This window comes from Dermacentor andersoni, chromosome 6 (genome assembly GCF_023375885.2).
Source record: "Dermacentor andersoni chromosome 6, qqDerAnde1_hic_scaffold, whole genome shotgun sequence".
NCBI lineage: Eukaryota > Metazoa > Arthropoda > Arachnida > Ixodida > Ixodidae > Dermacentor > Dermacentor andersoni.
This window is the reverse complement of record NC_092819.1, coordinates 52827885-52837646: the sequence shown is the minus strand read 5'-3', so window position 1 is coordinate 52837646 and position 9762 is coordinate 52827885.

Sequence of the window (9762 nt, the reverse complement as noted above, 5' to 3'; positions counted from 1 at the left end):
GTCCCGTAAAACCGCGTAGAGAGCAGGACGCTGCGGTTCTAGACGTACTGCGCCCACCACGGAAGGTTAGAAAAACACCCCCATAGCACAACAGGGAAGTAGCTACGTCAGGCGGCTCGATTGATAACTGTAGAAGCGTCATTCAAAACACACGGAATTATTCTCCACATCCGGCGGCGTTTTCTCTACTTCCTTTATAAATAAAAAGATGTTGATTAATAAATATTTTTACAAACAGTTTTCGCTTTTCCTCCCTGTTTGGCTGTCACCTTGGCTTTCTCCCTTAGTAGATAGCTTAATTTCTCATCTCCTTGCGACTTTTGTTTCCAGTTGCCAATTTTGCTCGAAAAGTGCTGTACACTTAGGGAAAAACCACACGAGGTAACGGGTGACAGACATATTGCTTATGGTTTGAACGGTTATTGCAATGTCTGAAGTTGGACGCTGTTTCGCAATATTTTATTGTCCACCTTATCTAACGCATATCGCGGATATATGGTTCCGAGGATCTGCCAGCGTCGCGGCGAGCCGTCACTCGAGGAAATAATGAAGCAAAAGGAAAAGTTAAACGCAATTGTTTTCTCCGGCCTAACTCGTTCCACAAGCATACAGACCAGCTGACTATGAACCGAATCCCTTTCCTGGCCCCTGGATCAGTCTAAACAAAGAAGGTTGAACTAACGAAGCAACAGCGATGCGCGTGATCTTTGAATAGATGGTGAAATAAAAATTGTGTTGGGCATTATAAATAATATACTATAATTAAAACAGTAAATTACGCCCTGTCTGATGCAATAGATGGCGACAATTGAATTGATCTTGAGTTAATCGCGCGGGCACCGAATCGATGAGAAAACTGGCCTCCACACCCCAGAAGATGCCGATAACTACTGCCATCAAGGAGTGCAAAAATTGACTATTCTACTCTGTGAAGGTAGAATGGCAGCGAAAGCTGACAGTCAAAGCTCTCAAACGAAAAGCAAAGTGTTTCACATCCGCTGCGGGTCGGCCTGAAGATAGTGCAATATCGGGCCGACCCGTGGTTCAGAATCCCGAAGATTCTGAAGGGCGCGTTACAGGTTCCCGAGTCCACAGGGGTATGTGCCATTGATCTTGGACCCTTTTTGTACTGTCACCAGGATCGGCCCACATGATTTTTTCTGTTAACGGACGCCGGAAAAAAAAAAAAGCTACGCAAGTTAGTCATACACTGCTTTCGCTCTAAAAGGCAGCAAAATGTTGACCGCCGAGTACATTGATTTGTCGGCGCTTTAGGAATGTGTGTGAGGGTGGTGGCGTGGGTGGATAGGGGGCACGTACCCCCCTGGGTACGTGCCTGGGTACGATGCGCAGACCCAGACGTAGGAATCTGCGCATGCGCAGTACCGTCGCCCCTACTCTTGCGTACGCAAGCCGCTTGCGTCCCCTAAACTATATAACTCTCTACTCACACACCTTTGCGACTATTGGGGGTGTACGCAGAGCCCCCGATTTGTAATGATTTTCCCGTTGACGGACCACGTTCTCTTTGCAGACGCTCGAGGGGTATTCTGCCCGTAAATGGCACATTACTTAGATCGACATATAGAAGACGCGTGTAACACGCAAAGCTCGAGAATGCATCTCCGAAGCTTAAAAATCCCGAAACTAAAGATTTGAAAAAAGTCGCTAGACCTACGGGTAAATCAGCAGCTGTGGAAACAGTACAGCAAACATATGTGCAATTACCTATGAGTAGCGCAGCACAGATGAGCCACGAGTGCAGGCAATGACTGGATAAAGAAAAGATGTGGCCACAGACCTCCCAAGTATGCAAATACCGTATTTACTCGATTCTAACGGGCCCGATCGATTGTAACGCGCACCCGTTTGCCGTGACCTAAAAAAAGAAAAGTCCTTTAGAATACCGCGCATCTCATTCTTTCATACAGAAATACAACTTCCTCTCGTTTGGAAAAAGCAAAAGGTTTACTCCCAACGCACTAAAGTTGTAATAAATAAAAAAATGTCGCACTTTCGCCCGAAAGGCGAAGCATCTAATACGATAGCAAATTAGTAGACAGCTACACGAATAGTAAGGATAGTAGTTTTATCGCCCGCATAAGCTTTAGAACATTCGCTTACCAACTAAATTAACAAGCACCGTGTCACGCGCGCATAAGCAAACATGAACACGTCTCACTCAATGACCGCGGAAACTCTTTACCGAAACGCTGGAGTGAGGAAGTAGCAGGAACGAGGGAATTGACCTTTGTGCAGCCTCTCGCTTCGACGCGAACTAAGCGTCGAGAACACAGCGCGGTGCGCCTAGATGCGTATGGACTCTTGTCTCCGTCGCAGATCGCTTTCAAGATAGGGGCCGCGCGACTGCGCCGTACGCAGCAGCCGCCGGTGTAGAATGCCTCTCCTGTTCGCGTCAGTCCCGCACACGAATTTCGGGAACTGCGAACGCCCGTGATGCGGCCAGATTTCCGTCCGTTCGGCACACGTGATCGCTTTCCTTTTAAGTGCGGATGTCTCAGCAGTCGGCACTTCCATGCTGATGAAGCAAACGCAGAAAACGGCGAGACGGTACACTAACGTAGCTAAAGGAAGCATTGATTGAGCACATGTACTACAGCACATGGAGAAAGCTACGGCAGCGAGGCTCGAAGCGCGTACGAGGCGGCCATTTTGAAATGCCGATGGCGATATGATAACGCAGATTGAGGGTCGTACTCGATTCTAACGCGCGCGAATTTTTGGACCCGTTTTATCGGAAAAGTGCGCGCTAGATTCGAGTAAATACAATACATTTAGCGCATGCATGTGCTCCATCAGGCAGTCATTTACGTACCTGCCGGTTTGGATAGTTTACGTAACGCTGCAAGCAAGATAGGGAGTGCCGTGATTCCATTAATAGTTGCCTAACAAAATAGTGTTGATAGAGACTATGCACACATGTTCCAATGCTGCTGTTGACTTCGCAGTTTCCACACCATGCTACCCAGTGTTGGTGCTGTTCAATCATACCTGTTTCTAGTGCTTGAGTGCTTCCCTGCAGCCAGTAGTCAAAAATTGAAGGAAGCTTAAGCTTCGCCTTCAAGAGTGGAACGCGATAGCGTTATCGCACCCCGTTCGCACCGCCTACTCAAACACGCTACGCCAGCCAAACGTCGCGATCGGCAGATTGCCGTGCCCCGACGCGCCATGAAGGCGGACGCGATCATGGGGCGAGTGGCGCGCCATGTGTCGGGGCAGCGCCGTACATTGCGAGGAGGGGGTCTTCTGTGTTTGCCGCAAGATGGCTCTGCGTGTGCGCAGAAGAAATGTAACGGAAACGTACTTCGCTACTCGTGAAACTGCGACTTCAGTGAGTTACATGGTCATAATTACCGATATACACCGCAGTACAACTTTCTACGGCACGTTTCTAAAGCAACACCGCATTCACTAGAAGCGATTTTAGGAACGAACTCGTGGCTGGGTGGTAGCGTCTCCGTCTCACACTCCGGCGACCCTTGTTCGATTCCCACCAGCCCATCTTGCAAGATGTTTTTTATTTATGAAGTGCCTTCTGGGATTTATCGCTCACGGCCAACGCCGCTGACGACACCGGTTTTTCTGCGACACGAGCTCCTTAACGCTGTCGCGTTAAAACGTCAGCTCTCGAGAAAGACCCTCGCACATTGACTTTACACCATGCAAGTCTCGCTCTAGTGGAATCCAATTTCCCTCATAGTGGGCCACAGGTTGCCAACAGCCTTGCTGATTGCATTACTAACAAATTCTTAGTTTCAAAGTAGATAAGGCAATTGTTTATTTGAGTGATGTAAAGTTAAGCAGACTCCGTTGACCGAGTGGCAAGAAGGTGACCCTGCTTGCCACTCGGAAAAATGTGGAACCTACTATACTTGCAGACAAAATTCTGTGGCAACACAGTCAAGGCTATGTTCACGCACCCACAAGTGCAGAGCATCTGCTCTTGCATTGCTACACCAAGTAGTCCTGACGTTTTTCTGGTGGTATCATAGAGTTTCTCACTACATTACCTAGAGGGAAATCTGGCGCTGCTACGCTGTGGTATGCATGGGAATGCCGGTATATTGTGAATTCGGATTGGCATCGTTCTCGTAGAGACAGGACACCTTGAAGACACGCTTGGCAAGTACCGTTCCGTCTGTCACAATGATTTATTTTCTACTAGAACAGCACATGAAAAGCTGTTTTAGCTTTATTGTTACGCAAAAACATGTTTTGTTTAACTATGAGAACTTGTTATTGAGTGTACGACTACATGTTACGTAAGAAGCATCAGTGGGCCGCTAAAGTTGGAGGACAGACGACAAGGTTCGCGCTCACTTTGAAACAGTTGGTCGTCTGTTCTAGCTTTTCTTTGCTTGGTCATGCATCGTGGGTGAGTAAAGATGTAATATGCGTGAGTGGAAACATTTTATGGAGATTTTGCTTTGAGAACGCGTTATTTACGTAGCCATATCCACGTTTTAGACGAAGCCTCTTACAACACCAGCCAACACGAGCCTCGCAGACACATATACCGTCATTCCCATGACGGCACGGTGCCCCCTTAAGAAACTCCCATAGACGGTGGCGCCAGATTACCCTCTAGGTCTTATAGTGAGAAACTCTATGGGTGGTATAGACCGTTTTTTCGTAGGCGCCGCCTATGAGCAGCGCCATACTGGCTTGGGTGAAAGCGGTCTTTTGCATGGCAGGTATACGCTCGGCGGTAGGTTCTGGCGTTTGTTTTCGCGGTCGTACGGTCTGTTTAGTATGACGTGCGTCTTCTACGTGGCAAACGGTCCTGTGAGACATGCTGAAGTGGTTTAAAGGGACACTAAAGGTTACCAGAAACTCAAGTTAAAGTGGTAGAGCAATGTTCTAGAACGTCTAAGGCGTCAATTTAATCGCGAACAGAGATTTAGTAACCGAGAAATTGAGGTACAGTGTACTAGAATAGGGGCAGTGTGTTCAGGAAGCGCTCGCCGCTGAGGCGCTTCATGTAGATAGCACGAGATGGCGCTGTAGGAACATGGGCTGTACGGAACGTACGGCGCAGCGCCAACGCTGCATGCTGATATTTTGATAATCATTTTCTGTCGCAATCAAATAGACGTGCAAATCATCGGCGAGTGTTAAGATGCATCCCCTAAACGCACTTCATATAAGAGATGAATTGTATGTGCACTCCTAGCGCATCTCAACGCCCATAAGACGCATTTATTAACTTTACAGCAAAGGTTTTGCAGACACCGAAGTAGTGGCGTAAAGCCGTTAAATTTGTTTTGTGTCACGCTGCCACGTAACCAGAAATTATTCGAACGGAAAATTCGGCTGCGAATAACGCCGTACTAAAGGACATCGAATTGATTTAAACTAACTCGCATTCCAGGTGCACACATTTTCTTTTGCGGTTCGCATTCATAAAAAACCGGCCGCGGCATCCGCGACCCAACGTCAAGCGCTTAGTTCCTCAGCCACTGTTGTAGGAGAGAAGGCAAGACAATATGTACGTACATAGCCCAACGCCAAAGAGCTTCCCTGCTTGGCATGCATTCATCTTCTTTCGCGATAAACATTTGTCCCTCGTTCTTTCATTCTGTTTCGCGAGCCCCCCGCAACTAGATTTGCACAGTTTATTCGTGAATTTTTTTTATTTACACCATGAAGTGTTCCCGAACGTCAGGCTCATGTGCGAGTATGAGACACACCGACATCCTACATTTCTATGGAACGAATAAAACAGGTAGGAATGACGCCAAGTAAAAGGGATCTCTGCAAAACTACACACAGTATGCCAAAACACAGAAAAACAGTGCAAGTACATTCCTACCCAAACAATGGAGACCTACAGCGGAATTAATATGCGCAATATGCAATTTTAATTCACAAAATTAGCTTTCTGAATGCACCAGAAAAAGTTGTGCATTCATACGAAAAAGACAATTAAGAAGGGTCAGCATACATATGTTGCACCAGCCTGCTAAGAACAGTATAGCTAACTTTAAAGAGCAATTTCTTTTTTCGTCGTGCTTCTCTTCACTGATTAACACCTTTAACGTAAAAGTGCAGCCTTAATGTTAGGACATAAAAACGCACAACTGCTGATGTGAAATCATCAGCATGTAATTTGCAGCCTATGGAATAGCCAAATTTAAAGCTTTCACTAGAATTATGACATCGACTATGCTGTCGCTGCAAAGCTCCTCTTTGCTGAAGAAGGTTGTAAATATATTCCCTCAAGTTTCCTTAGTGCTTCGAAAAGCAACTTGGAGGGATACAGCAATCCTCCCCTGTCACAAATTTCGTGAATTTTGAGACTGCAGCTACTGACACTAGAGTTCTGCAAAAGAAGAGAGCGGCAGTCCTCACATTTCTTGCGAATAAAAAATTTCTGCACGACATACCCTGCCATATATCATGGATAAGGCGGTCATCGCTCCTTTCCTCCACATAAGCCCGGTGCTCTGCCGGAGTATTGTTTAGCCTTTGCACTACCAGCGTCAGATTTCCAGCTTCAACTAACTCGTCAATTGTGACGCAATGTCCCCTTCCTTGTCAGAATTATCAGGTGAGTGAAGTAGCGATACCGAATCTTTACTGACCTCTGTGTTCCCTGTTTGCATTGCCTTCGCCAAGATATAAAAAGGCAATTCACAACAATCAAAAATTGAGACGGCGTTGGGTGATCGCTGCACCCGCACGGCTACCTCACAAGAAGTTCTCCAACTTTTATTGGCTTAGTCTAGATGTCAATAGGTATTTAAAACCCTCTCCTTCCAAGTATTCTAACAGAGCCGAAGTGCTGCACAATGTCACACGGAGCCTTTCTGCCGTCGACTGGCTCAAGCCGCAAAGTCCTTTTGCAATGGAAAGCATATTTAGTGTCAGCGAACAAGGACAGAAGGGAGACGACACCACAATGCGCTAACTTCAACAACTTGATATTCAGGAAACACCCACCTATTTAACACATGCACAGTTAAATAGGCGGGTGTTTCCTGAAAATTAAGTTGAAGTTAGCGCATTGTGGCGTCGTCTCCCCTCTGTACTAGTTCGCTGGCGCTAAATATGCTTTCCAAGTCAGTCTACCAACACGCCCAACAAATGGCAATCCTTTTGGATGTGACTCCCAACGAGACTGAAACTCGAGGAATTCCTTCAGAGCCCTTCCGAGCAAGCACATGGCAATCACGCTGCAACTGGCCGCAACACACGAAGAACGCGTCCATACAGCCCGTGCGACTGCAGCGCCGCCGCATTCATCCGGGACCTGTCTACGCTCCCGGCTTCAAAGCGGTGCGTGGCGCGCTCCGCTGTCTGAACACACTGCCCCTATCTAGTACACTGTAATTGAGGTAAATGCATGACACGATTTGAGACCCCCCAGCGACATTCCGGTACTAAACCGATGACGAAAGGACTCCTCATAATTTGTGTTACTAATACTCAACTACTCGTATTAAAAATATCATTTCATTCGATTATAAGACGGAAAAAAATGCTACTTGTCTACGTCTATTCGACTCATTTTGACGTTACCCTTCAGTAATATGGGTGTTCGAAAGGTTTCGTTTTCGCTCGACTCTGCGCGCTCGACTCTGCGCCGCGCACGCTTTGGAGTTTCAGTACTTTCGTTATCGCTTCGTGCTGTGAGGGTTCTGCTGGTTCGCGACACTTTCATTTGGAACAAGCAGCGAGAATGCCACGTCCATGTGATGTCGTGGGAAGCCCTCGTTGCTTTCCCGCTCTGGAGAGCCGGTGTCGAGGCCGCCGTCGTAGTACGCAACGACGCCGGCAGTGCGAGCCCTCAGCAGTAGGTCGCGCTCGTCGGTGCTCAAATCGCTGAAATTGAGCCCACCATCGCGAGCCAATCTGTCGGTGTCAGGGTCCATTGCGACGAGCGTCGAAGTTTGCGCCATAGAATGAAGTACCAGCTTATGGGCGTCTTGCGCTGGAGTTTGAGGTATAGTAGCGGCGCCTGGTGGCGGTGCGGGAAACGACATCTGGGTCGCGCCAGCTTGGGTCGTATTGAGCCCTGGCTGTGGCGAAGCACGTTTCTAGGCCGAGTTTTGCGTCGCTTCGCACTTTTTTATGCGCTGTTGCGAGTGCGAAAAGGCTCGTCACTTCTCACAGATCACGCCGACCAAGCTGCGAGCTCGCCGCAGCCTATAGTTTAACGAAAACGGACTCTCCGTGTGCCGTGGGACGTAATGTGGGACGTAATTCGTTTCTCCTTCCGCTAGCCACCATACTCCCGCTTTCGCTCTGCTGTCGGCTCTGTCTTGGCTCTGTTTCTGGCCGCGCGTTTGCGTTTTGCGCAGAAAAGCCGTAGCGCCGTCTGCGGACGCCGTTCTACTCACCGTTGGCGCAACGTCACTATGAGACCATGATGTCAGTACTCCTCGATCGGAGGGCGGGCGATTTGAACTGCGCTAGCGGTACGCGGACGCTTCAGAACGCATTTTCTCTTAAAATAAATCTCTCCTTGGCACGAAACAAGCGTTTCGAGGTTTCTGTGATGGTATTTCAACAGTCCACGTTGACTTAATAGTAACCTTTAGTGTCCCTTTAAGGCGTCATGGCCGGAATTTCTGCTGGCGTTGAGGTGGACGCGGAACACGCAGCGCGATGTGTGCGCGTGTATTTGAGCCTACAATCAGCCTCGGAGATCAATTGTGTATTTCTGAATGGTCCAATCACTAATGTGACCTTATTGCAGTATTATCCTCTATTTCTAGGCTGCGGTTTAGGAGCCATGACACATACGCGACAATCGTAACAGCGTGGGTACCGTTCTGCTACGAAAGAAGCTGTGCTGTTATACTTTGACAAGCATTCAAACTGTTCGCTGCAGGTTACACTGCGTGAGTACTTGGTTCGATGGATGAGGTTTCCACCTATGAATAAAAGTTTTGGCTAGACATAGCCTCATACCTTACAGTCTGAATTAAGCTTGTCCAGCAAAGCGACCGTTTACTAACTGCGCGAGCGTCCTAAGCAGTAGTAGGTGCTGAATTACAGATCTCTTTGTTCTATATAGCGCATGGTCCAAGCATACATCAGCGGTTATATATTTATAAACGTTGTGCGGCGTTAGCCCGTTTTCTCTTGCTTTTTAGAGAAAGAGGATGATAACCGAATTTTTTTTTTTGCGGTTAATTGTGTTCGTTCAGTTCTCTACGACGCACTCACACGTATTAGGGAAATCTTGCGCTCAAAAATAGCCATCGCATTCTTTTTATGCGAACCCTCTCATATATTATATGGCTGTATACAGGCCAAAAGGGGCAATGCCGAAGCACACAGCTTATATATATGTATCGTGCTAGCTCACCAACCGCAGTGATCGCTGTGTTGAGCAGCGCCGTGGGCCACATGCAGCAAGGCTAGCGTAGACATATGGTAATTTCAAGCATACTAGACTTGAAATGCGTGAGAACGATGCCAGTGTATCACAAATATTTGATAGCGCTTGCCGCTCAGATATTTCGTGGTTGCCTTAGGTTGGCCGTGCACAGCACGCGCTCTTGTTTTACTCCCTACGCCAATCGATCAGACAGTGAGCTGATTTACCATTTAATGCTGGTAATTAATACAGACACGCCGGTTTCCTTCGTTGATTTAAAATCGATATAAGCAAAATAGTCAAGAACACATACACGCACCGCGACTGATAATGCGCGTACACCGCGGCTGATCATGCGCGGCACATTTTTGCGCCCCCAAGACATAATTCCGCCTATAGTAGTTACTGATGCA